The 24,248-nt window shown below is 32.8% G+C and overlaps 1 protein-coding gene across 1 annotated transcript in view; it reads right to left on the bottom strand.

Moving 5' to 3' along the window:
* The window catches only part of LOC129221274 (potassium voltage-gated channel protein Shaw-like), an 87,962-nt gene that overhangs the window by 51,003 nt on the left and 12,711 nt on the right, over positions 1-24,248 (bottom strand). The window lies entirely within an intron of this gene.

Below are 24,248 nucleotides of genomic sequence, written 5' to 3'. Positions count from 1 at the left end.
GAGGCTCTTTTGCCTTTTGTACTATTTATCTCCAAATTTTTAATTTTGGCACTTACACCCCTTTGTTTCTCACTTCTCAATTGCGGTTAACTGATGATAAAAAAAATCCGAACGGAACAAAATATAAAATGCTAAGTAAGGATAAGAGGAGCAAAATAATAATAGAAAATATCAGAAAAATTCTCAGAAATTGGATTCAGAAGAAATGGTTTCAAAGGACCGTATTAGCAAGTTCAGAATATGTAAGGTATCAGTATAAAACGTATCACAAGTAAATTGCCGTCGCTATATGCTGCTGCTTCGAGACTCGGGTTTCTCTAACCCTAAATGTATGTATTTTGCATGCTTTGTTATTACATCCACTGTTTCTAAATTTAAAAAAAAGAGCACATTATGTTCGAACAACTCACAAAGTTAATTAGTAGGAAAAATTAAATACGCTGTTTTATTAAAATAAAATGAAAAACTATTTTTAGAAGAAAAAAATGTGAAGTTTTTTAAAGAAAAAAAAACAAGAAATAATATTGTGCTATATTCAATGAAGTGAACTGAAGTCAAAACTCTATAGTTCTGCTATTCTGTTTAAAATAACTAAGAACACTTTCTGACATTCTTTATTTTCTTCAAACTTAAACTCAACTCCTACTACTGCTCTCGATTTAAACTTCTAGCTTAAAACTACAATAAAATTTTACTGCATCAAAGTTCAGAGCTAACTAAATTAAAACTGCCATAAATCTTCGCTTCATTTACTCAGCGACTTAAAAAGCAACAAAAACTTCACGATTTCCTTTTCAAAGAATTTTTCCTCGCATACCTTGAGAAAGAAATGTTTTCTCGTCTGGTGAAATATTAAGTACTTAAAAGTGAAAAAGGAAAAAGCATTTTCTTTCTAAAAGTTATCATTCCTAATTTGTTTTGTATTCAACCCATTCTTGTAAAATACTGCACGCAAAATTAGAAAAATAATAGTTTTGTCTTTTACAGTAGTCTTATCAGTGAATGAACAAATAAACACAACTTTATTTTTCGACTTTATAATATAACTAAAACTTGTTTTTGGTTCATGACAAGAAAAAAAAGCATTTTTATTGATTGAGAGGACTTTTATGATTCTTGTTCGGGTTTTTGCGGGGATGAAATGGAAAAAAAATCCACTAAAATCCAGTAAATCAATACCCGCTGTTAATTATTGTGCTCATGTAAATTCATTTCCATGTCAATACTCAACTGTAGCAGCGACCTCTGAGTTACTAATTATACGAGTAATGTGGGTGAGATAGAAAGAAAATGGTCAAAGGGTTGAAAGATTTATGCACTTTGAAATTTCCTAAATAAATGAGGTCAAAATCAATTCGAGTTAACCTCAGTTCTTTTCTAACATGAAACATATACAGTCCACTACCAACGACCATCAGTCACAACTAGCGAACTGACACAACATGTTCTGGTCAATTTCTGTTTCGGAATCGTGTAGAGGGAACTTACTGTTGACAATTCATGAAAAAAAAAACCTTTTGAAAATTTTATGAAAAAAAAAACAAATAACGAATTATTTATTCACTGGTTGCAATACTGTAGTTGGAGGGAGTGTACGAGGGGGGTGCCGTCCCCCGAAATATTTGTTTTTTTTACGGCAGAGATAATGTAAATCGGTTTGAGCCCATCTTTTTTCACGAGTCCCCCCAAACCTTAAGGTAACTTCCCCTAAATATTTATTTCTAACTATAGCATTGCTGGAGGGTAGTCATTCACTGGTCAGTCAGTCCCCCTCCCCAAAAAAACATGTAAATTTGTCAATGCACGCATGAAAGTACAGAAGTTAGAAATCTGTGTATGGTATCAGGATAAACAGTGAACGTTTATTGTAACCAAAATGGAATTATTTGTCCTGATAAAATTTTTTAGAAGAAATAGGTCTTAATTTTTCAGGAGCAACCAAACGCATAATAAATGCATTCAAAATATTGTGCGTAAAATCCAGTGCATTTTAGCTATTTTCGTAGTAACTTAAATTTCCACATTATCTTTATATATTTAAAAAAAGTAACGTCAAAGAAATTGTGAAAGAAAAAATCTGTGGCAGTCCTGGGTTTAGGAAGCCCCACAGCACCTACAGTCTTGGAATTTTGCACAAAATTACTTTGAACCCTGGGGATTTATATTTTGAGTTTCGAATTAGTTTTTTCTAAATTATTTTTTTAAGCTAAAATTTCACGTAAATGGCCTATTAAAGGGACGAGAGATTTCCTACACCCGTTTAACGTACTATGTCGTTCGAAAGAGATTTTTTTCTTGCATCAAATAAAGTTTCTTTCAACTTTCTCAATTAATTAGACCAGCATATATAAGGGTTTCTATTTTAACGGAAAATCCTAGGCTTAACACAATTCAAGTCCTTAGCTAAAAAGCAAAATATATTAATAGAGACCACGAATTTGAAAGCCAATTTTCAAGCGTACAAAACTGCCATTTTGCAATGCTCAGGAGCCCCTTAGCACTTATCGTTCTGCAAGTTAGTACAAATTAGTTGTAAACCCGTGAAATGGGTGCTTTTTGTTTAAAACGAAACTCATAACGCGTTCTTAATCTGATTCCTTTTAACTGACGATTTAAATATTTGCGAATCAAATAAGATTGCGAAGCAATCTTCGGGTGTTGGGGAGCGTCAACGAGCAGGGGGCGGAGCCCCCTAGTTTCTTGAAAAATAATAATAATTTGAATTTTGACATCTGGAATTCAAATTATGTTTTTCGCAATCACGAGAGTGGATGTGTATGTAGGCTTGTATGTTTGTGTCTGTGTGCAGGCATGAGTGTGTGTATAAGTATTTGTGTGTATAGGAGTTTGTGTGTGTAGGTGTGTGTGTGTGTAGGTGTGTGTGTGGAGGTGTGTGTGTGGAGGTGTGTGGAGGTGTGTGTAGGTGTGTGTATGTAGGTGTGTGTGTATGTATGTGTGAGTATGTGTGTGTATGTATGTAGGAGTGTGTGTGCGTAGGTGTGTGTATGTGTAGGTGTGTGTATGTAAGAGTGTGTGTGTGTATGTAAGAGTGTGTGTGTGTGTATGTATGCGCGTGTGAGTAGGATATGGACGCAACCTGGTGACGATTTTTGCTAGAAGAGCGGCATCGTGAGGCCGGTCAACGGTGCTGCGGGGGGGGGATAAAATCATAGGAATTCAAAACAGTCAAATAAGAACAATAAGCAATGTGATTGCTCAAAAAACAATCATAAGCAAGATTTTATTAAGTAAAATTTAAAAAATCTGTATGGTGCGTAAAGTTCACTTCACTTTATTCATTTTTTTTTTATTATTTATTTTCTTTTTCTTTTTATTGGTCAAAATATTTTTCTCAAGAAATGCTTGGTTGAATATTCTCATCGCTTCCGAAAAAAAAATCTGTCGCGTATAATATCAACAATAAAAGATAATTAAGTTTATTGTAGGCTATAAAGAGATGAAAAATCCCAGATAAGACTCACTTTCGTTTTTGATCGTAAAAATTGTGCCAGTAATCGTGACAAATAAGCGAAAACCCGTCCTGAAGTTCAAGGACTCAGCTCAAAGATTGCAAAGATAGCTCACATTAAAAGAGCTAAAGATTGATTTACATAGATAAAAGTTTATAAAAACCGGGATAAAATGGTTGAAAATTCATTAACTATTTAATTAAAGAAACGTTAAGGAACATTTTTTTTAACTTGCAGTTTGTTACTAAACTATCAAACATTTCTGATAGCTTCTAAAAACATTCAAAATTCCAAAGACTAAATACCAATTAAACTTAACATTGATATATTAATCTTTCTCCCTCTCATATATGTATGAATGTAGAAATATTGTTTTCAAAACATTAAAAATAAGTAAATTTCTATAAAAAAAAAGTATTATTTGCAAAAACCCAATTAATTTCATTTACAAATTATTTTTCGGAAAAAGAAAGCAAGATGATGTAATAACGACATTGAATTCATTTTCTCAAGTTGTTACGCAATATGTTGTAGTAAATACCTACCATCATTTTTTTACATTAGGAACATTTTAAAAATTCAAATCTTTCTTTTTTCACCAATACGAAAGCATAAAGAAAATGTATAAGAAATTGTTGAATTGAATGACAGCGAAAAATACCCCAACATAAAATTTCAAGAGAGTAGGGAAAAATAAATCAATAAGTAAGAGATTTTTTAACAAAATTATTGACACAGGTGCTTAATTTCACCCCGATAATAAAGACAGCGCACATTTTCTTTCCTTCAGATTTCATTCAAATTTTAATATTTGCCAAACAAATAATAATAATAATATAATTGTAATATCAAAATTTCATATTGTAAATATGGATTTTACGTCAAAGAAATTGGTAAGGAAATCAAGAACGAATGCTCCCAGTTTCTATTGCATGATAAATACAGCGCTATAAGTTCACTTCACTTGAATTCCAACAAGAAATCAAATTTTAATGAATGTAAAGTTTACAGAAAAAGGCATTTCAGCTTTAATTTAAACTTTTTTACCCTCATCTTAAATCAAAAAGAAATATATTCTGAAGCTGTAAAATTTTTTTTATTTTTCACAGGTAAAAAGATATTTTAGAGTTGTTTTTCAGATTAAGAAAATTTTGTTCATATTCTTTTTAGGCACAGTTAGTAAAAGGTTGATTATTCACAAAGTACCCCATACATGTTAAAAAAATTTCACGGCATCTGTTGAAGATCAGAATTTTATTTTAAATTGAAAAAAGCTGCAGTAGTATTTGCTTTGTATTTTTAGACTGCTTATTTTACATCATGCTCAAAAGTTGCTCCTTTTAGGCTTTTCCCTGAAGAATTGGAAGAATATTGAGACGACGATGCTTTTGAAAATTATTTAAATCTGCCTTATTTTTTAAAAAAGAATCTTTAAAAAAAATCTAGATTCCCGGTATCGTTCTTTCAGATTACAAGCGTACCAAATTTCATGACTGAAGAGCTACAGGCTTATTATATACTAGTCGACCCGTGCGGAGCTCCGCACTGTGCTTCAAATCGTTTCATAAGGCATTTCGCTCTTTAAGAATTTCAAAGGAAGAACATTATGAAGAAGAACCGAAAAAAAAGTAAGCGCAGAAGAGAAGGCATGTAATTTAAAGACATCAGTAACAAAACCTCGTTAAATACAACGTTGTGATAATTTGATCATAGCTCCCCTTTTAATCATACATATTTTCAATGCAAACATAAATGTCATTAAAAGTGTGGCTGAGTGGTGACTCGTGAAAAAGCAATAATTGTGCATGTGAAAAAACAGGTTGTGGCAAATACAGTCCTGCACATGTCAGCATCTGACGGGAAAAAAAGAAACATTAAAGAGATATTTATTGGTACGTATTTGAATTGGCGCCATTCTAAGTAACAGCCCGACACCCCAACAAACCTAGCAATTGCGCCTTCCTTTTCGAAAGCTATTCATTGAAGGAATGCGTAGTAAAAAACAGCAAAAAAGTTTTTTGCCAAAAAAAATAATAATAATAATAATAATAAGATCATGCATCTGTGATTTGTCATTAACCAGCATGATACGATTTAAAATTATTCGCAAAGCATGGAATTTGATTAAAGAATGACGAAGATCTCACGTAGCGATTGAAACAAACATTCTAGAGAAGTAATAAATTTAATTGAAAATAAGTGTTTTTATCTTTGAATATTGAACTATTTCACATAGAAGGTTGCTTTAACCGTTACGGCTTAAATGCCCTCACATGTTTCTCTTTTAATCGAACACTTAAAATTCAAAACCAAAACCAGTTGAACTGAGTCCGTTCTTAAGTGTAATTTTTCGAACGTAGACAAAATGTTTTTTTTTCAGCAGAAAGCAGAGGAGTAGAAAATAATTTCTTGCTAATGAAGTTGATAATACTTTTAATTCTTTATATCGTATTCGCGCGAATAAAAAAATTAAAGGTTTACTGAGTGAAACTCGTAGTTTTAATCGGGCGTAGTATTTTTTCATTTGTACAAAAAGTCGAACACTGCTATTAGAAACATCTACATTTTAGCATACAATAAAAATGTTTTTCTGCACAAAAAGGATTTCTTTAGGTAAATCTAATACTTTTTTATGCTTACATTATGTTGAGTGGTCTGGATGTAGTCAAAGAACACAGTTCGATTAACAATCAACTTATCCGAATGATAACTGTAGCCTGCATAAAGGAGTCGAAACACCAAGTAGCATTCCCACTGCATTTATTTTATTAGGTGTGTATGTTATGAGCACATGTAATGCGTAATACTAATATAAATTTGATATTATATCGGACAGCCCAAGCTTGCCCGAAGTTCAGACAGTTTATAGCCGAACGCTCTATCGAAAAAAACTTATCAATTAAACCGAACAACTAAGTCCAGTGCTGTTAAGCTTTATTAAAATATGAACACACACACAAAGGCTTTCTTTTTTTTTGCCGAAAGCGACGTAAAAAATGGAAAACTGCATTAGAACTTTGCTTTAAAAAATGCTTAAGAACTACAGGCAGCATCAAGGTTTTGAAACAGCAAGAGGCGATTTCGAAAACTTGAATTTTCGACCGTAAGTCTTTTTTTCGTCATTGGACAGCCTGATAAGTTTTAAAATGAGGGGGGATTAATATATAAGATAAGATATTGAAGAAAAATGTTTTTTTTTTTTTTGAAAATTTTTACAATTTGTTATCGCAGGCTGCTTAAACCGTTATAACTTAGATGGCAGCACGTGTTCATCATTTAACAGCACGGTTAAAATACAAAATAAATTGAACTATGCTCTTTTTTAAGCGTAGCTTTTCGAATGTAGTAAAAATGTGATAAGCTATTTGTTTTTTAGCAAAAAGAAGAAAAAATATATATTTTACCCTTCAAATTGAGGTAGTATTTTATTTATTTGTATAAAGAGTCAAAAACTCATTAGAAGAATATATATTTCAATATACGATTTATTATTTTTTTTCTGAACAAAAAACAATTCTATTGTAGTCTGAAATCTTAAACCTGTTACTTATATTTTCGCTTACATTATGCTTTAATTTTCTTTCCAGAGCCCAAGCTTCAAAAAAAAAAAAAGAAAAACACGTGCAATTTCGAAGTAATTTAGCACAAAATCACTGAATGTTTTCATATCAGCAAGGAGCATTTTCTTCTCATTTATTCTATTCCCTCATAGTTGTTATTCATTTAATTCAGTGTTCATGTAATGCGCGATATTTCTCTAATTTTTTTGTTGCAGATTGTCCGCACGTGGGTCCGAACACGTAATCTCCTGGTTACAAAGAGAACGCTCTGCCGATCAAGCTATTCAGCTCTGTCGGTCATAGCGCAAATTAAAGTTATAAGTTTGACCGAAAACCTTATTCTGGTTCTTTAAAACAGGTTTTTCGGCTAAAAGAAACAATTTTTAGACCTTGGGTCTATTTTTCGTCAGTAGCCAGCACCATAAGCTATAAAATTAGCCGTAAATCAGAGAAATCGATCAAGAATTGAGGGAAATTTGGCGTAGAAACCAAAAAACAGGCTACAGAAATAATATATAAGGATACACTGTGATACGAGAGACAGACAGTTATATAAACATTTTTTTTCTTCTAATGAACTGAAGTTATAAGATTTTTATTATTTAATACTACAATTTTCTGTGGAGGTACTTTTTTAAAAAATATTCATATCCTACAAAATTATAAAACTTTCCCTGCATTGCCAAAAGATACAGGGCTCCATTAAACGAATAGAAAATAGCAAATGATGAAACAAACGTTTCGAAATTTAATTTTGCTACAAAACGTTCGAAGAAAAATAAAACTTATTCACAATTTTTTTTTTTTTTTTTGGGTTACTTTTTAATTAACAAACTTTTTTATAAGCTTTCATAGTAAGGACTTGTTTAACATTGTTATGTAATGTTCTTTCACTTTCATTAAAACAGAGATGACAAAAGTAGATGATATTTTATGAACAGAATAACTAATTCAATAAACCTTTCCTTTTATTTTTTTTCCCCTTTTTTTAAAGGGTTCTTCTTACTTATCTTTTCCAAAGAAGTGAAATAAGTGTTCTTAAATAGGACACGTATTTCCAAGCGCCTTGGAAGGACTTGGATTTGTCTTCACAAGACATATAAAAATGCTATGTAACTTATAAAAACATACTTTGTTTCACTTATCATTTAAAAATCTTGGTTCACAACCTAGTAATACCGTCGGCTGTCGTATCCATTTGTATTTTTAAAGATGAGTACAACGGAAAGTTTTATGACGAAGGAAGAACTTTCCTAAACTGGAAAGACTTTGTTACTTCTTGTTATTAATTTTTTTAATTTCGTTATTTACGTGCGCACTTTCTAGATTGCGCACGATTTTCGGATTCGCAAATCCAATAAACTATAGGATTCGCTGCTGCCACTGTCTAACGGCGGATGAAAAAGGTAAAACAAACAAATGCCGTAAATTATAACTTGCTTTGATGCTTAGTGAATGACAGTAATTTTTCATCGTATTTGTGGGAAGCTTTCTTTTCTATTCTTCTGAAATTACATTACACCATAAACTGTGCGAAGCTTGTAATTTACCATAAAGAAAACACGTGGAACGGAATGTTATACCTATTTCTTTAGTATTGTTAATCGCCACAAAGTAGCGTATTCGAGCTCTAGTTGCGAATTACTTTTTCGACGTTGTCCTAAAAAAGGAAAAACGCGAATGATTCCCTTGATTTTGACCCCGCTTAACTGTTTTTTTTTGGGGGGGGAGGAGGGGCAAAAAATAAGCACATTTTAGATCAATAATAATGCGTTCAAATCAATTACATAAACTCAAATCGGCAGTTTAAAAGCTTCAAGTATTGCATTTATTACCTCATGTTGTTTTTCTTATTACAACGATTTTATTCAACTCAACTTCGTGTAATTTACCTCGAAACTGGTTAACATTAGTTTTCCGATCAATGCTGGAATAAATGGATAACCAAAGGCAAATCAAGCGGCATTTAGAAAAAAACAGAATCCCAAGCGACTTCTGGGCAAAACAGTTAAGTGGTCAATGTTGTACTTTTTGCTCATTTTCCAAACGTAAAAAACTCGAGTTTTTCACATCGGCGAGCGAACTTAAAAACACTTCTAATTGAGGAAGTTATTTAAATCAAAGAAAACTTTAAAAACCTGTATAATTTTAAGCGTTTCAAAAACCAAAAGTCCACAACCCACAAATCTATGCTTGCCAAAATTCAGCCTTGATAATAATCTTTTTACTTGATTAACAAAATCAACTTTCACCATTATTCATTTTTGTTTTTGGATGCAATTAAAAGCGAAATTGTCTGATCTTACGACAGAGAAAGTAATTTAAGTAAGCCTTCAATAAAAGCAAGGTAAATGGAACACAAACTGCCCAGAACAGAATGTCAAGTTTAGCAAAACAGTTAGTACTTTATTCACCGTTTTTGTTTAGTGTTTCCCCCTTTTCATCATTTCTATCGAACGTTGAAAGTGTCTGGTGATTCGGCATATATTTTTAGCTTCAAGATTTTTTTTTTTTAAGGAACGATTTGCTGGCGTTATTGTCGAATAATTATGTGTGCAGAACAAAAGCACTCCGCAAAAGGATTTATTACATTGAATTCATCATGGAAATTAGACGCAAATGGAAAGGGAACTTGAAACCTACTTGATTAACCCAAAGATAGTTTATCCTCAATACATACGGGAAGCTGGATAAAGCAGTCATTAAATAAATTAGCCTTTATACGGATTATTACTATTCTGCGTATTCCTTCCGTCCATCAACTGAGGAAATCAGATGGAGTACTTGCAATAGCTGAAATTCCTTATGAGCTATTTCGATCAAAATTTTCATTAACAGGACGAGTTCAAAGTTTGTAGTACCAAAGTAGGAAATGTAAACTTCATAAGTTTAATTCAACAACAAGGAACCTTTTTAAAATAATCAGTGCTTCAACAATATGAACTGTTTTATTATAAACATGCTGTTGTGTATAATGTGATAATAGTTGCATTTCTTCGGAAATAATACATCTCCAAAAATCACCGGACGCTTTCAAAGTTTGATGCTTATTCGTTTTTTGTGAGAAATACGTAAAGAAAAAATGGAATAAGAACAAAAATGCTTTAGGTTAGAAATGATGAAACTGAAAAAATAAATTAATAAATAATGTGAATAAAGCACAAATCGTTGTGCATAGCTTGACATTTTTTCTGGGCAATTTGTGTTATACTCGCTTTTTATTGACTCGCATTTTATTTTCGTATCTCGCTTTTTATTGAAAACTTATTTAAGTTACTTTGTCTGCCATAAGATCAGCCAATTTCACTTTTTAACTGCATCCAAAAACAAAAATGAATAATGGTAAAAGTTGATTTCGTTATCAACTTAATGAATTAATTTCAAGGCTGAACTTAAGCAAGCATAGATTTGTGGATTTGGGGGTTTTGAATTATACAAGTTTTAGGAGTTTTCTTTGATCCAAAAATAGTCATCAGCTTAAAAGCATTTTTAGTTTATCCCCATCGTTCAAAATTAGTTTAAATTCGAGCATACAAACTTGAAAATATTTAGTGCAATTTGGGGTAAATGTAAGCTATTCTGCCTCATGAGCAATAAATTTTAAAAATACAGCGAATGTGAATAATATATTCTTTTTAAATTAAGGAAAAGTAACATGTAATCAGATTAAATAACAGGCATTAAATTTTAAAAAGTTTTAACCTTAAATATATTTTAAACCAATAAAATAAATATTTAAAAACTATAATTATTAAAGGCTAGGTAAAACATAAATATGTTATGAATTTCAAATTATATCACCTCAAATAAGTTTGAAAGAGAAAAAACATTAAAATAAAATATAAAACTTTTTTTTTTTTAATCTGAAGATTATTTTTTATAAACTTGGTTTGCACCAAATATTCTGAAATAAAATAAGCAAGTATATGAGTTATTGAAGATAACCTTTAAAAACTGCAGCTGACATTAATATCTTATATTTAGGTTAATTCTAAAGACACCAATAAAATTTAAATTAAAAACTGGATAGAAAAATCAGGAGACAGCTTTATGCAAATGGCTTTTACTCTACCGTCTATATTTCCCCATTTCTTAATTTTAAATTTGAATTTCATTGGGTGCTTTAGAATTATAATAATCTAAATATAAAAATATTAAGATCAAGAGCAATTTTTGCGCGTTGTGATTAAGAAATCATTCTTTCATGTTATTTAATGCGTTTTGTCGTGAACCAGGCTTATAGAAACAGTCTTTAGCGGTGGTGCCTAACCTTTTTTAACCGAAGGCCGTATCTTATTAGGGTATCCAATCCCACAATCCCGATCCCGAATTCTGCGGGATCCCGCTTGATATTTAGCGGGATTTCCAATCCCGAAAGAATCTCCGTGCAAACGTTTCCCAATTTTTTTCCGTCCATAAAACAAATATTTTCGCAAGTATCATTTGAAGTTTAAATCACCTTCCAGTATACCTACAAGAAAAGCAGGAAAACTTTGTCTCATAAGATAAATGGTGGATTTACTATTCAAGAAACCAATAAAACTAGAGTATATTTTTCAGGGAATGAATTAATATTCTCATTCGAAGTTTCAATTTTTATATGTTCAGCAATAACAAAAATGAGTAAAATTATTCAATAACCATCATTAAATATTGAAACCCAGAAAATTGGGCTATAGAAGGAATTGAGAAAGTGTAATATAGAGTGCAAATCCGCTGGAATTGCTTGAATGCTAGGTTGAAACGCTTCAGCAAACTTAAGGAATGCGCTCGAAACTTTTAACTTACTAAAAGTGTACAATTTTGTTTTCCGAAGAGGAAAATAATGAAAAACCTTACATTTTTTCCTATTAATGCTCTCTAACCTGTAGAAAGTGCCTGTCGATGTCTTTGTCACCGTGAAACTAATAATGTAAATGTGGGTGGTACCTTGAAAATTATGTTGAAGGAAGTAGCTGAGCAATCTGCAATGTGTGCTCGGCACGACTCTCGAGGTGACAGAAGCTTGGATGAAACACTAGATGACTCGCATGACAATGCAGTACACTTAGCTGCTCAAGTTTTTGATCAACTCTAAAGTGAGAGGTAAAATTCGCGCAATTATTTAAAACTTTTACTGAGACTGCGACCCAATCAACATTCACCCCCTGCAGTAACGAATCAAATGTACTGATGCAGTTACCAACATTAATGAAGCAACAAGGCAAGTTAAAACGGAGAGAGTAACAGACAAATCAAACCGTCATCGTTTCTGTTCGAAATTTTAAGTTCATGAGCAAAAACCCCTAACATGACCCCCCATAAGAAAAGAAAAATCTACTTTAAAAGGTGATGAAGCTTATGGGGATCTTTTGCTAAATGTCTACAGCTTTTTTAATCTCAGTAAAACCACCTGCAGTGGAACCACATCACTTGTTTTCATCCCGTCAATTATTTTTTGCTCAAAATCTTCTCACATCCCATACAAGCGATACTTTGTTAAGACGCATTAGACTTTTTTTAAGTACACTTTTGCGTACCAAACGATAGTCGCAAAATTTAGATGTGACTCTGTAAAACATTGCAATTGGTGTACGGAATTCGAGATATAGACGAATTCATGTAACAAAAGCAGTCATTCCTAAAAAGCACAACATTTTCGAATAAAAATGTAATTTTTAGAATAATAAGTTCAATCTTGCGGGATCCCACGGGATTGTTTCCTTACAATCCCGAAATCCCGCGGGACTGAGATTGGCGCGGGATTGGAAACCCTATAGCTTATACTAAGATAAATCTCGCGAGCCAAAGCGCATTGATACGAAGTCCAACTTTTTTCAGAAACAATATCTGACCATTTGAGTTCAAATTTGTAACGACTATTCATAACAACTTCTTCGAACTTCTTCTTCCGACTGAAAATGGCCGAATATTTTGAAAGGCTCCAGAATACGTTTTTTGATTCGCAACATTGAACATGTCTACGGGCTACACATGACCTGCGAGTCGTAGATTGAGCCCCACTGGTCCTTAGAGTAAACGATTTTTTTTTTTTTTAATTCGTTGTAAGCGCATGCAAAGAAGTGTTTATTTGAGAAGTGATCGTTGAAGTCACCGTGATGTAAATGCTCGAACTGACAGTCTTTATAGTTGTGGCAAACCTAACCTGGCTGGGAATGTAATGCTGGGATTTGTATCTGAGTGGACTTCACAATGCTGCAGGCCTGGGATTGCCTCAAATTACAAATTCAATCAAACGGGTGGGCAAAAGTCATTCTTAATCATCCTTTTGGAAAAATATTCATTATCTTTGATCTAATATTCTTTAGGTAAGGCAGAACGGCAAAAATTGCTGCTTATTAACAATATACATACGTAAATGTTTTCTGGAAATTATGAAATTCTCTGCTGATAAAATTGATTTTTGATGATTATTTTATGCATTATGGAATAACTGGTAGTGTCTAGTTCACTAGTGATGTTTTGTTAGGGTATTGTTAGGGTATTTAGTGTGGAAGAACTAGTGTCTAAAAAGGTAGTCTGAAACTTACACGAAACTAATTTTCGAAAACTTGGAACAATCAACTATACTATGAAGCATGGAATTTCAAAATAAGAAAAAGAAGGTTTGAAATTTAGAAAAAAATCAAAACTAGTTTCCTTGAATGCGAAAATTTGATGGTTTCTCAAAAAATATTATTTTTAATTATTAAATTTCTTCCCTTTTTTATTTGAAGTCCCCTTAAGTATACAGTATATGCTTAATTTTTCATATTTTCCGATTGAAGTAATTTTCTAAAGTTTTAAAAAATATACGTGGAGAAACTTAGAGAAATGTTTGCAGTTCTGGACTACTTTTTACAGATTCATCAAGCATTAATGAACAAATTTAAAAAAAACTTTCATCACTCCTTTATAAGTAATATTTCCAAACAAAATTTTCGAACTCAAGGAATACACGTGTCTGCATTAAGACAAGCACTTTGGTTAAAATAATTTTATTAACGTACGCTTACAATACCAAGAAAGCAGTTTAAAATTTTTGTATGGATTTAAAAATATAATTTTAATCTTACATTTGTATATTTAGAGACATAGTTTCGTTTCGAAATGTATCTTCCGCGAATTAAGCGAAGCAAAATTAGGAACTTAACTCCAATTGGAAATGACGTCAACTGCGTTTCCATAGAGACTAACTAAACACTTTGGAATGCAGAGAAAGCGTTGTTTGTATAAATGCAATTAAATCGAGAAAAGGAATGAAGAAATTTGGGTTTTTTGCGAGTGAACAGCGTTAAGAACTGTTCTATTTCTACTAAAGCCGGAAGTCATCATTAATTAGATTTTTTTTTTTTCACTTTTAATATTAACATTTCAAGCTGTCTTCGAAGCTCGCATACGAGTGCATTTTTCCCCCGAGTTTTTGAAGATATGTGGTGGACGGAAAAAAAAGTAGAGATTTATGTGGTAGAGAAATACGCAGGAGACATTGGGAAACATCCAACATATTTTAAGGAATGTGTAATGTGTTTTCAAGAAATTCAAGTTCACTTTATTTTTCTGTTACATATATCCCAACGGAACATAAATGTGAAAAAAGGAGTCAAGTTCGGTCGAAATGAGGTTCGGGGTAGACGGTGTCACCGACAAAAAGAGTTCAGATCTAAACGGTTAAACCAAGTTTCATAGCAGTTCCTCATAGATGATGGATTTTCCTATGTTCTTCAATTCATTTAGAAAACAATTTTTTACTTTCTTTGATATTGGACTTAAAACTTGGCACGTTTGAAAAAATAATACTGATGACTAAAACTTGCCGCAAGTTTAAAATCCATTGTCAAAGAAAGTAAAAAATTGTTTTCTAAATGAATTGAAGAACATAGAAAAATCCAAAATCTATGAGGAACTGCTATGAAACTTGATGTAACCGTTTAGATCTGAACTCTTTTTGTCGGTGACACAGTCTACCCCGAACCTTATTTCGACTGAACTTGGCTCCTTTTTTACATTTATGTTTTGTTGGAATATCGTTACTTTTTGAAAAGCTAAATCAAAGGTTATGTTCTAATTTAGACAATTAAATGTAAAAGAGTGTACAAATATATGATTTCCTATTTTTTCTCTGCTTTTGCGATGCACTGATTTCTCTTTATTAGTAGATTTGAAGATATTTCAATAACTGGGGACTTGGTGCGATCGCCAATTTTGAGCAGTAACCGTCTGTTTTTGCCATTTATCAGCAAGTACATTAACTCTTGGTCTTTGGCGTCCTCAAATTTGATCACAATAGGGTCGTTTCCAAAATTTTAAAAGTATTTTTTTCTGAAAGAGCATGCTTAAAAACATAGGATCTGACCGTTTTCTAAATAATTTGACTAAATTTATTATTTAAAAAAAAATACTTCATTCGGTGCGCTTTCATTGTTTAACGCTTCTACCGATGACATCACAAATGATGAAATGCCAATCATTGGTGCCATTCAGAAGAGCTCAATATTTAATTCGCATCTTTACTCACGTGTACTAGCAACGATATGGTTGATAGCAAGCGTAGAGGCAATTTTTAATTCGCTTATTGATTATCATAACGTGAAACGCAGTGAAAAATGTGCCAAAGGACATCATTTGTGACGTCATGAAGACCATACCTTGTTTGAAAAATTGCACATTTTAAAAAATTAATTAAAAATAACTGTTGGGAAAATGAAAGTTTTTTTTTTTTTTTTTTTTTTTTGAGCAATCACATTACTTTTTGTTCTTCTTTGACTGTTTCGAATTCCTATGATTTTATTTTCCCCCCGCCTCCCTCTGCAGCACCAGCGTCGACCGGCCCCTCTTGACACCTGTTCCAAGTTATGATAATTTTCTCTTCCACGGTATGATAATTTGCGCTCGTCCTCGTTCTGATAATTTGCTCGGTAAAATTTTTTTTAAAATAGGAGTAGAAAAAGAACAAAATCGAATTTTCAAAAAATCACTTCGTAGTGCACCCCCACATGCTATAAACTAATTGTGTGCCGAATTTCAAGAAATTCAGCTGAACGGTCTAGGCCCTATGCGCGTCACAGACATCCAGACAGAGATCCAAACTTTCAGCTTTATTATTAGTAAAGATGATTTTGAAGTGAAAGTAATTATTCAGTTCATGCTTACCAAAGTTTATACGTATAATATTTATATAAGTACATACGTATAATACTTATACAAGTACATTATATAAGTATATTTTCTTTTACTTTACTTTTTACATTAGCGTACAAAAAATATAAATACAAATTTACTAAAACTTTTTTATTTTATCTTAAGTACTTATGTACTTTAAAGAAAGAAAGTACAGTAAAAATGTGATTAATGTATTGGTACTTAATGTAACTATCATATTGAATCAGTTTTATTCATCAGTTATTTGAATTTAAAGTAAGTAATGTGAATTCTAAGGAAGGAATGTCAGATGGCCATTACTGACTCATGCATGTGGCCACTACTGAAAAATCTCAGAATTTAGAGTGACTGCTAATGGATCAAATTTGAAATTTGGGAAAAAAATGGATAAAAAATTCAGAAAATTGAAATTCTGGCATTTTTAGAAAATGGGACGATTAAGGAAGTGTTGGGCTATAATACGCTAATTGAATTTTAAAATTGGAATTAATATTGTAGACCCACAATTTAAAAAAGACACAAAATGTGCTTAACTGTGGCCACTACTAATACGTTTACCTCAGTATTAAGAACTTATTTTAATGCGCAAATAACCTGAATTCCACCGATAATGAGAAAATTTACAGGAAACTGAAAAGCAGTGCAAGAGCTGAGCTTCCATGCAAATTAAGACCTATTTCGTTGCCAATATTTTCAGTGGTGTCATAGTTGGGATGAAAACTAAAATATTAGTAATAGAAAAATATAAAAACTATTACAGAAAAGACGCTTCATTTAAGAAAAAAAATACAAATAACTTAAAAGTTAGTGTTTTGTTCTCTTAAAACTTACAACACTTACTAAATTACTTTTTTTTCCTCCTTCACATAAATTACTCAATTTTTTTAAATTAAGCAAGGAACGCCATCTACTTTGTGGTAATTTGTGCCAAAACAAATGAGTACCTCTATCATCTTCTTTCAATGCATCAACATTTGTTTGGTACATTCATTCATTCACCTACGAGAAAAACGTTCGATTACAATCCTCCATTGAGCGATATACTCAAAACTAAAACCAATGCTTTATGTTTGGTGCCACGCATTAATTTTGGATTTAAAGTCATTACGGCTTAACAACGAACATTACAATACATTACACCAGAGTCCCCATGCCTAACCACTTTTATAGTTTTACCGGTTAAATGTATTCCTGAAGACAGCTCTGTTTTTTGATACAGACCAGAAGCCGAGTAATCCCTTATCCAGCAACTTCAGATGTGCTGAATTTGTAATGGGAAATAGGAGGACTTTGTGACTACGAACATATTCAACGTGAACCAGTCAATATTAACGAAGACGGAGAATCTTAGACATGCTAGAATCAAACTCGGGACCCTCCAGATACCGAGTCCGACGCCTTACCGGTCGGGCCCAGGCCACTACGGCCGATAAAACAATTCATGCTTTACCTTGACCCATTGGAAATGGAACTAAAATAAAACATAATCGAGATTTGGAGGGGTAGGGGAGCTCTTGTGACAAATTTCATGAAAAACTATCTAGCGGTCTTGTCAACAAGTGAACAAACGCAAATTTCTTTTTTTTTTTTTTTTTTTTTTTGTTTTTTTTTTATTGTCAACGCCGTAACAAATGTGTATTATAGTAATATAAAATGAAACATACATATATTTTGAAAAGTTATAAAATATGTACTAAATTGGTGTATCTGCAAGCGTGGGAAAATTTGTGTTTAATTCTGATATTTTTATTTTGTTTAATAACTTATTAAAAAAAACATTCTGTTTTAAACTCTCATACTTCTTTAGCATTACACTGCTGTGGGCAGGTAAACGGCAGTATCTGCAAAAATGAGTTTTCAAGAATATTTGAAGAAATGTGTGTTGGATTCCATACTAACAATAGGGAAAATTACTTCCTTTTACAAAAAAGGAAGCATTGTTTTCGCGAAAAAATTTTCAGTCAAGAATCGACCTTAATTTCCATTTTACTCACCCGCGAATGAATGTTGAGAGTTTTTTTTCTTTTTTTTTTTCCGACTCGACCACACGGGGATGAAGTGCCTAAGAACGTATAGATACGCGAAATATCCATTTTAACGATTCCCGAGTTAATTACAAAGAGTTTTCTCGTGACGTAAGTATGTACGTATGTATGTGCGTATGTATGCCGTATAACTCAAGAACGGTACGTCCTAGACAGTTGAAATGTGGTACGTAGACTCCTAGTGGGGTCTAGTTGTGCACCTCCTCTTTTGATTGTATTCGGGTGTTTCTGAAGGGGTCTTTTGCCGCTTTTTGAGGGGAAATCATTGTTAATTTCGGTGTAAACTCAAGTGGTGTTATAATTTGGCGGACACTTGGCGATATATCACCAATCTTTTGGTCGCCAAGTTTTGTCGCCAACTTGGCTTTTTTTTATCTGATTTCAATTTGGCCGCTGTTGGTTTTTTTGAGAGTAAACTATTGAATCACATTAAAATTGCCAGTAATGGGGAAATGACATTAAATTGGAGTAAAATGAAGTCATGTGAAGCACACATCAGCTCATTTTCAGCGGAAACCAAATAAGCAAGCTTGTACAATCAAGCTAACGTACAACAGATGACAAAAGTGCAAAATGAAAAAATTGCAGTTACTGCCCTTTACCTGCCTACTGCAGTTCCAACATTTTACATTGATAAACAAAAAAATTCCAATCAATAACAAAATGTTCTCGTGAAATGTCATTGGCAGGACTTGTTTCGTGGCAATAATTCTCATGTTTTAAAAGATCTACACTAAAAGATTACGGATTTCAGCTTCATTTTTTTTAAAATAAATATATCTATGTTATGAACCTATATCGTAAAAAAAACATGTGCAAAAATTATCAAAAATGGAGTGCAAACATTGTCCCAGGGACTGTCAGCAACCAAATGGCTCAAAATTCAGCATTTTTTCCCCTTAGAACATTTGCTTCAATAAAATGGCAATACTACTGGAAAAGAATCAATTGAGCTTGTTCATTTAGGTTACAGTTGAACTTCAATAATCTACACTTGGTATTCTTCTTTTTTTCTTTAATTTATGACAACTTTAATTTCATTTTCAAGGTAAGTGTTTTTATTCCGTCATCGACTTGGGATGCACAGAAACACTTAAAAATAGGTTATAACTAAAATTTGATAATAAACTTGGATAAACCTTTAAATTCCAAATTATTGACAAAAAATGCCTAAAAAGCTTGCAAAAGGAATTCCTGACGCAAATTTTCCTGTCTCGTCATTAGTGTGGCTTTTATTTAACAACGTAAATGACTCAAAGACCTGTGATAATCGAATAATACGATTGGTTATAGATTTTTTGATTATTATATTTATGAATCCAACTTAAGCTCGGGTATTTTTAGCCAATGATAACTACTTTCAAAACAACGGTTAGTTTATTTTTATTGCTTACGAAGACGTATGTATAGTTTTGCTAAAACATCCACCAGATCTCATTGAACAGCGTAAACACGTACTCACTTCCAAATTAGATAAACTCTATGAATAACTACGGTACTAAGTTTTTTCAATACAGAACGATAGCAAGCAAACTCGTTAGTTAAATTATAATGAAATGTTACTTATATGAAATTATCTGGCTGAAATTTTAAAGCATTTCAGTAATCTTCAAAACTAAAAAAAAAGTCTTATTTAAAAACATAAATACGTTCTAAAGATCAACCATACAAACCTACTACTGTGGAATTTTTGTAGCTGCTACGGAAATTAGTCAAGTTCAAAATGTTCAATATTAGTTTGGATATACTAGCACAAAAAATGATTTCTGACGCCCCTATTTGCAAAAGTTTTTTTTTCCTGATACGTCGGTCATGTTTTTGCTACGTCAGTCATGGTAGAGTAAAGCTTGACCACGGAGAGATGGCGGATGACCTTGAAGCAGAAACACCATTTGTATTATTTGTAATAGGTAAAATCAGCCTCAAAACAGCGAGTAGTGGCGCTTTCTCGCTTATCCTATTTATTACAAAATAACAACAAACCTATTACAAATGATCAGCCTCTTCAAGGGCATCCGCCATCTCTCCATGGTCAAGCTTGAAGAGCTATGAATGACTAGTAGGATAATGTTGGAGAGCAGGTTTCAACTGTTTGCAAATAGCACGTTTTTAGAAATTAATGTTTAAAAGAAACTTTAATGTTAAATTACATTTTGGGCGATTACATTAATCATTTTTCCGCTGAATGCGAGAACCAACGTAATATAAAAACAATAATTTAATCTTACCCTCCTCTCAATGATAGATATAATTCAAGTTAGTTAAACGTAAAATGAAACGAACTAATTCAACCCGATAATATAACTCTATATCAAGAAACAAACGTCAAGGAAACAGCATAGTTAATAACGGTTGAGATGATAATACCGTGTATTAGATGTCTCGAAGCGATTTCATCAGAGCTGCCGTCGGCATTACACTTTACAAGACCAGACATTGCAATCCTTTGAAATCCTGAAATCAGCTACAGAATGCGGTAAATCAGATTTCACTGTGGAACCAGCATGTCTTTTATTAACAACTTAAAACCGTAATTAATATCATTCGATAAATAAGGAAAGTCCGGAAAATTTCAAGCAACATGAAATTTGAATTTGCAAAATACGTTTTATTGTGAAAGTTCATGTGCCAAATAAATTCCCTTAGATCAGCGTTTTTTAGTTTCTTTGAAAAGTGGAACTCTTTTTTTGTGTTTATTTTCTTATGGAACCCCTGGCTATTTTTCAGTACATAGCTTGAATGTAAAATTTTGTAAATGGTTTTCTTTCAATAAAAGGTAAAAATATTTCAATTCAAATTTATTGACTTCAAAACAATTTCAAAAATTAACAAAAACAAAACAAAAAAACTCTTAGGATAACTTTTAAACAAAATGTTAAATACTCAAACGAAGTTTTAAGGATTAAAAACGAAAGAATTCAGTGCCACTGATTTGTACTATCGCACCATGCTTGATCTGTTTTATGGATTTAAGTTGAAGAATTGGGTCATCAAGTTCGTTGTGTTATTAATAATTTGAAGGTTAAAAAAAAAAAAAAAAAAGGATGCGTGTTTGTGGAATCCTTGATTGATATCCATGGAACCCACGGATTTCTCGGGACAAAATTTAAGAAGCGCTGCCTTAGATCACATCTCCGTTACAATTGGCTGAGCTTTCAACTTATGAAGCTGATCTATCGATTTTTTTTTTCAATTCATTGCTTCATCCTTTAAGAGTAACATAAAATATAGATATTGTAGTATTAAACTGGCAATTCATTACATCTATCTGTTCCTGAGGAAATTTTGAAAACTAAAAATGTATAAGATTTATTAATATACACTGCTCGACACAGAAAATGCAACACCAAGAAAAAGTGGTCAGAATGTGATGAAATTTGAAAAAAAAAAACAGAGACAGCAAGGAATAATAAAGGATCTTAATTTCAGAATGATAGGCAGATTACAGAGCGAGAACGGCGTCGGCTCAGTGGGATGTATACAACTCTATGTATGTATACACCTATGTAGACACCGCGGACAGCGATACACGAAGAAAAACGTCTAGGCATAGAGTCAATAAGGGTACGGATGGTGTCCAGCGGGATGGCTCTCCATTCCCTTTCAACCATTTGCCACAGTTCTTCTTCTGAACGTGGCAGGCCAAGAGTCTGCAAATAGCGTCCAATCACATCCCACACATGTTCGATTGGCGATAGGTCAGGAGAGTATGGTGGCCAGGGAAGCATCTGTGTGCCTTGGAGAGCATGTTGGCAGTGCGAGCAATGTGTGGTCGGCTGTTATCTTGCTGAAAAATTGCATTAGGTAGCCCTTGAAGGTAAAGGATTGCCACCGGCAGCAGCTTGTTATACAAGTATCGTTGGGTTGTCATAGTGCCCTGAATACGAACTAGAGGTGATATGGAATTGGATGCAATTGCGCCCCAAACCATTATGCCACGTTTTCGTGCGGTGGGAAGTTCCACAGTGACTGCCGGATTAGATCTGTCTCCACGTCGACACCACACACGTATGCGCGACTATCACTGGATAAACAGAAGCGGGATTCATCTGAGAACACGACATTTCGCCATTCTGTCATCCACGTCGCTCTAGTCCGGCACCATACTAAACGTTGCTGTCTATGTTGTGGGATCAATGGCAGTCTTCTTTGCGGACGCTGTGATTGCAGACCACGTGCAACCAAACGACGGGAAATGGTTCTGGTTGACACGGGAACATTCAGGGTATCTTGCACCTGCTGCAAAGTCGAGGAACAAGTGACTTGTGGATCTGCTACATCTTGTCGGTGGATGCGTCGATCCACGCGTTCTGACGTCACTCTGGCTACCTCTGCACCCCTCAATCTTATCACATTTCGTTATTCCAACCATCTTTGGCACAGTCGATGCACCGTGCTCGCATCCATGTGGGTATCAGCTGTGATTTGACAATCTCCCCTTCTCAGTCCGATCACCATACCCCTCGTAAAATCGTCTATCTGCTGGAAGTGCCTTCGTCGACGGCGGCCTGGCATTCTCTCGTGTTACACATATCCTTCAAGACAAAAACAAAATTTCTTCGATAATTCTCTAGTCAGAAATAACGACACGAATATTCCCAATCTGAAAGTTCCATCCCTTATATCTTACTTCATGTGCGTCGGAGAGCTGCGCATTTCACATCATTTACATAACTGAGTGATGTACGTCTACTCTAAAATTTGCATAAATTTCTGAACACTCCTTCTTGGTGTTGCATTTTCAATGTCAAGCAGTGTATAATTGCAAGGTAAATTACATGTAACTGCAACACTATTATTTTCGAAAATTCTTTCCATGTAAACTTATCTTTAAGAAACACAATGTAATAAAAGGAAATGATGTACTTAATGCTATTTGTTTGAGAAATTTATGTCGCATAGAAATTATTTCGTTTTATAGAAGTGCAAGCGTATAGTTGCCCTAAATTGAGTCCTGATTTTACTCACCTCAAAAAGAGCATATTTTCCAAAACTAAAAATTTAATCGTCTTTTCATGCTAGCTATGTACAAAAGTAACGATGTAAAAAAAAAAAAAAAACATTGGCGCATATAGTTAGCTCTCTTCTCCTACGCTGTACGTTATGGAGATATTTCACTTTATTATCTTGGAATATATTTTAATGATGGTATTTATTATTTTGTAGCCCTATTTTTTTATTATTTTATTAGTTTCTTAATTCTTGTTTAACGCGATGCGTTTCTTGTTAAGATTATTCCAGTATTTTTACCTATGACTGAAAAGCAAAAGCTTGCGTTATAGAGACTCTCGCTAGTAACAGATTTTGTTTGGACGACAGAAATCGTTATAACGAACGTCAACTGATTTTGAAAAATTATTGTACATTCAAAACGTATGAATTGATGAAATAAATTTACTAAGGTGTTCTAAATTATCAGGCAAAAAGTGCAAATTTAAAAGCATTCAAAATCATAAATTTAAAAAAATAATCATAAAATAATACTATTTTTAACTTTTTGAAATGATTTTAAAATATTATCAATAGTTAAAGGCATTGAATTTACTTTGGATGGTTTGTACATCATGTTAAACAACAAACAGAAATTGTTTGCATTTTTCAAAACTAATTAATATTTGAATTACTGATGCATATTACGCATCTAGAAGAAACGAGGAACTTATGAAATATATAAATAATAAATCATAAGGTATTTTTGATAGTGTTTCATTTCACAGTTTTGTAATCATGTAATAAGTGTAAGACGCATTTTTATTTTCTTTAAAATAAGGTAATATCCTTTGAAAAAGGCTTTTCGACTTCAAAGCGGTTTAAAATAAATATGAAATTATTGTAGTCATGGATAAAAATAATTATTTTAGAAAAGTCAAAATTGCTGCGAGCTTTGCTTGCTAGAGTCATGATTAGATCGGCATTTTTCTATTTAGAACTATTTAATATCAGAATATATTTAATATCAATGAACAGAAAGAACTTGATTCGATCATAAAGAAAGTGGCTAATTATTCTTCAAATTTATATTCTGTAGATAT

This window comes from Uloborus diversus, chromosome 1 (assembly GCF_026930045.1).
Source record: "Uloborus diversus isolate 005 chromosome 1, Udiv.v.3.1, whole genome shotgun sequence".
NCBI lineage: Eukaryota > Metazoa > Arthropoda > Arachnida > Araneae > Uloboridae > Uloborus > Uloborus diversus.
This window is presented reverse-complemented; position numbering and strand designations above follow the sequence as displayed.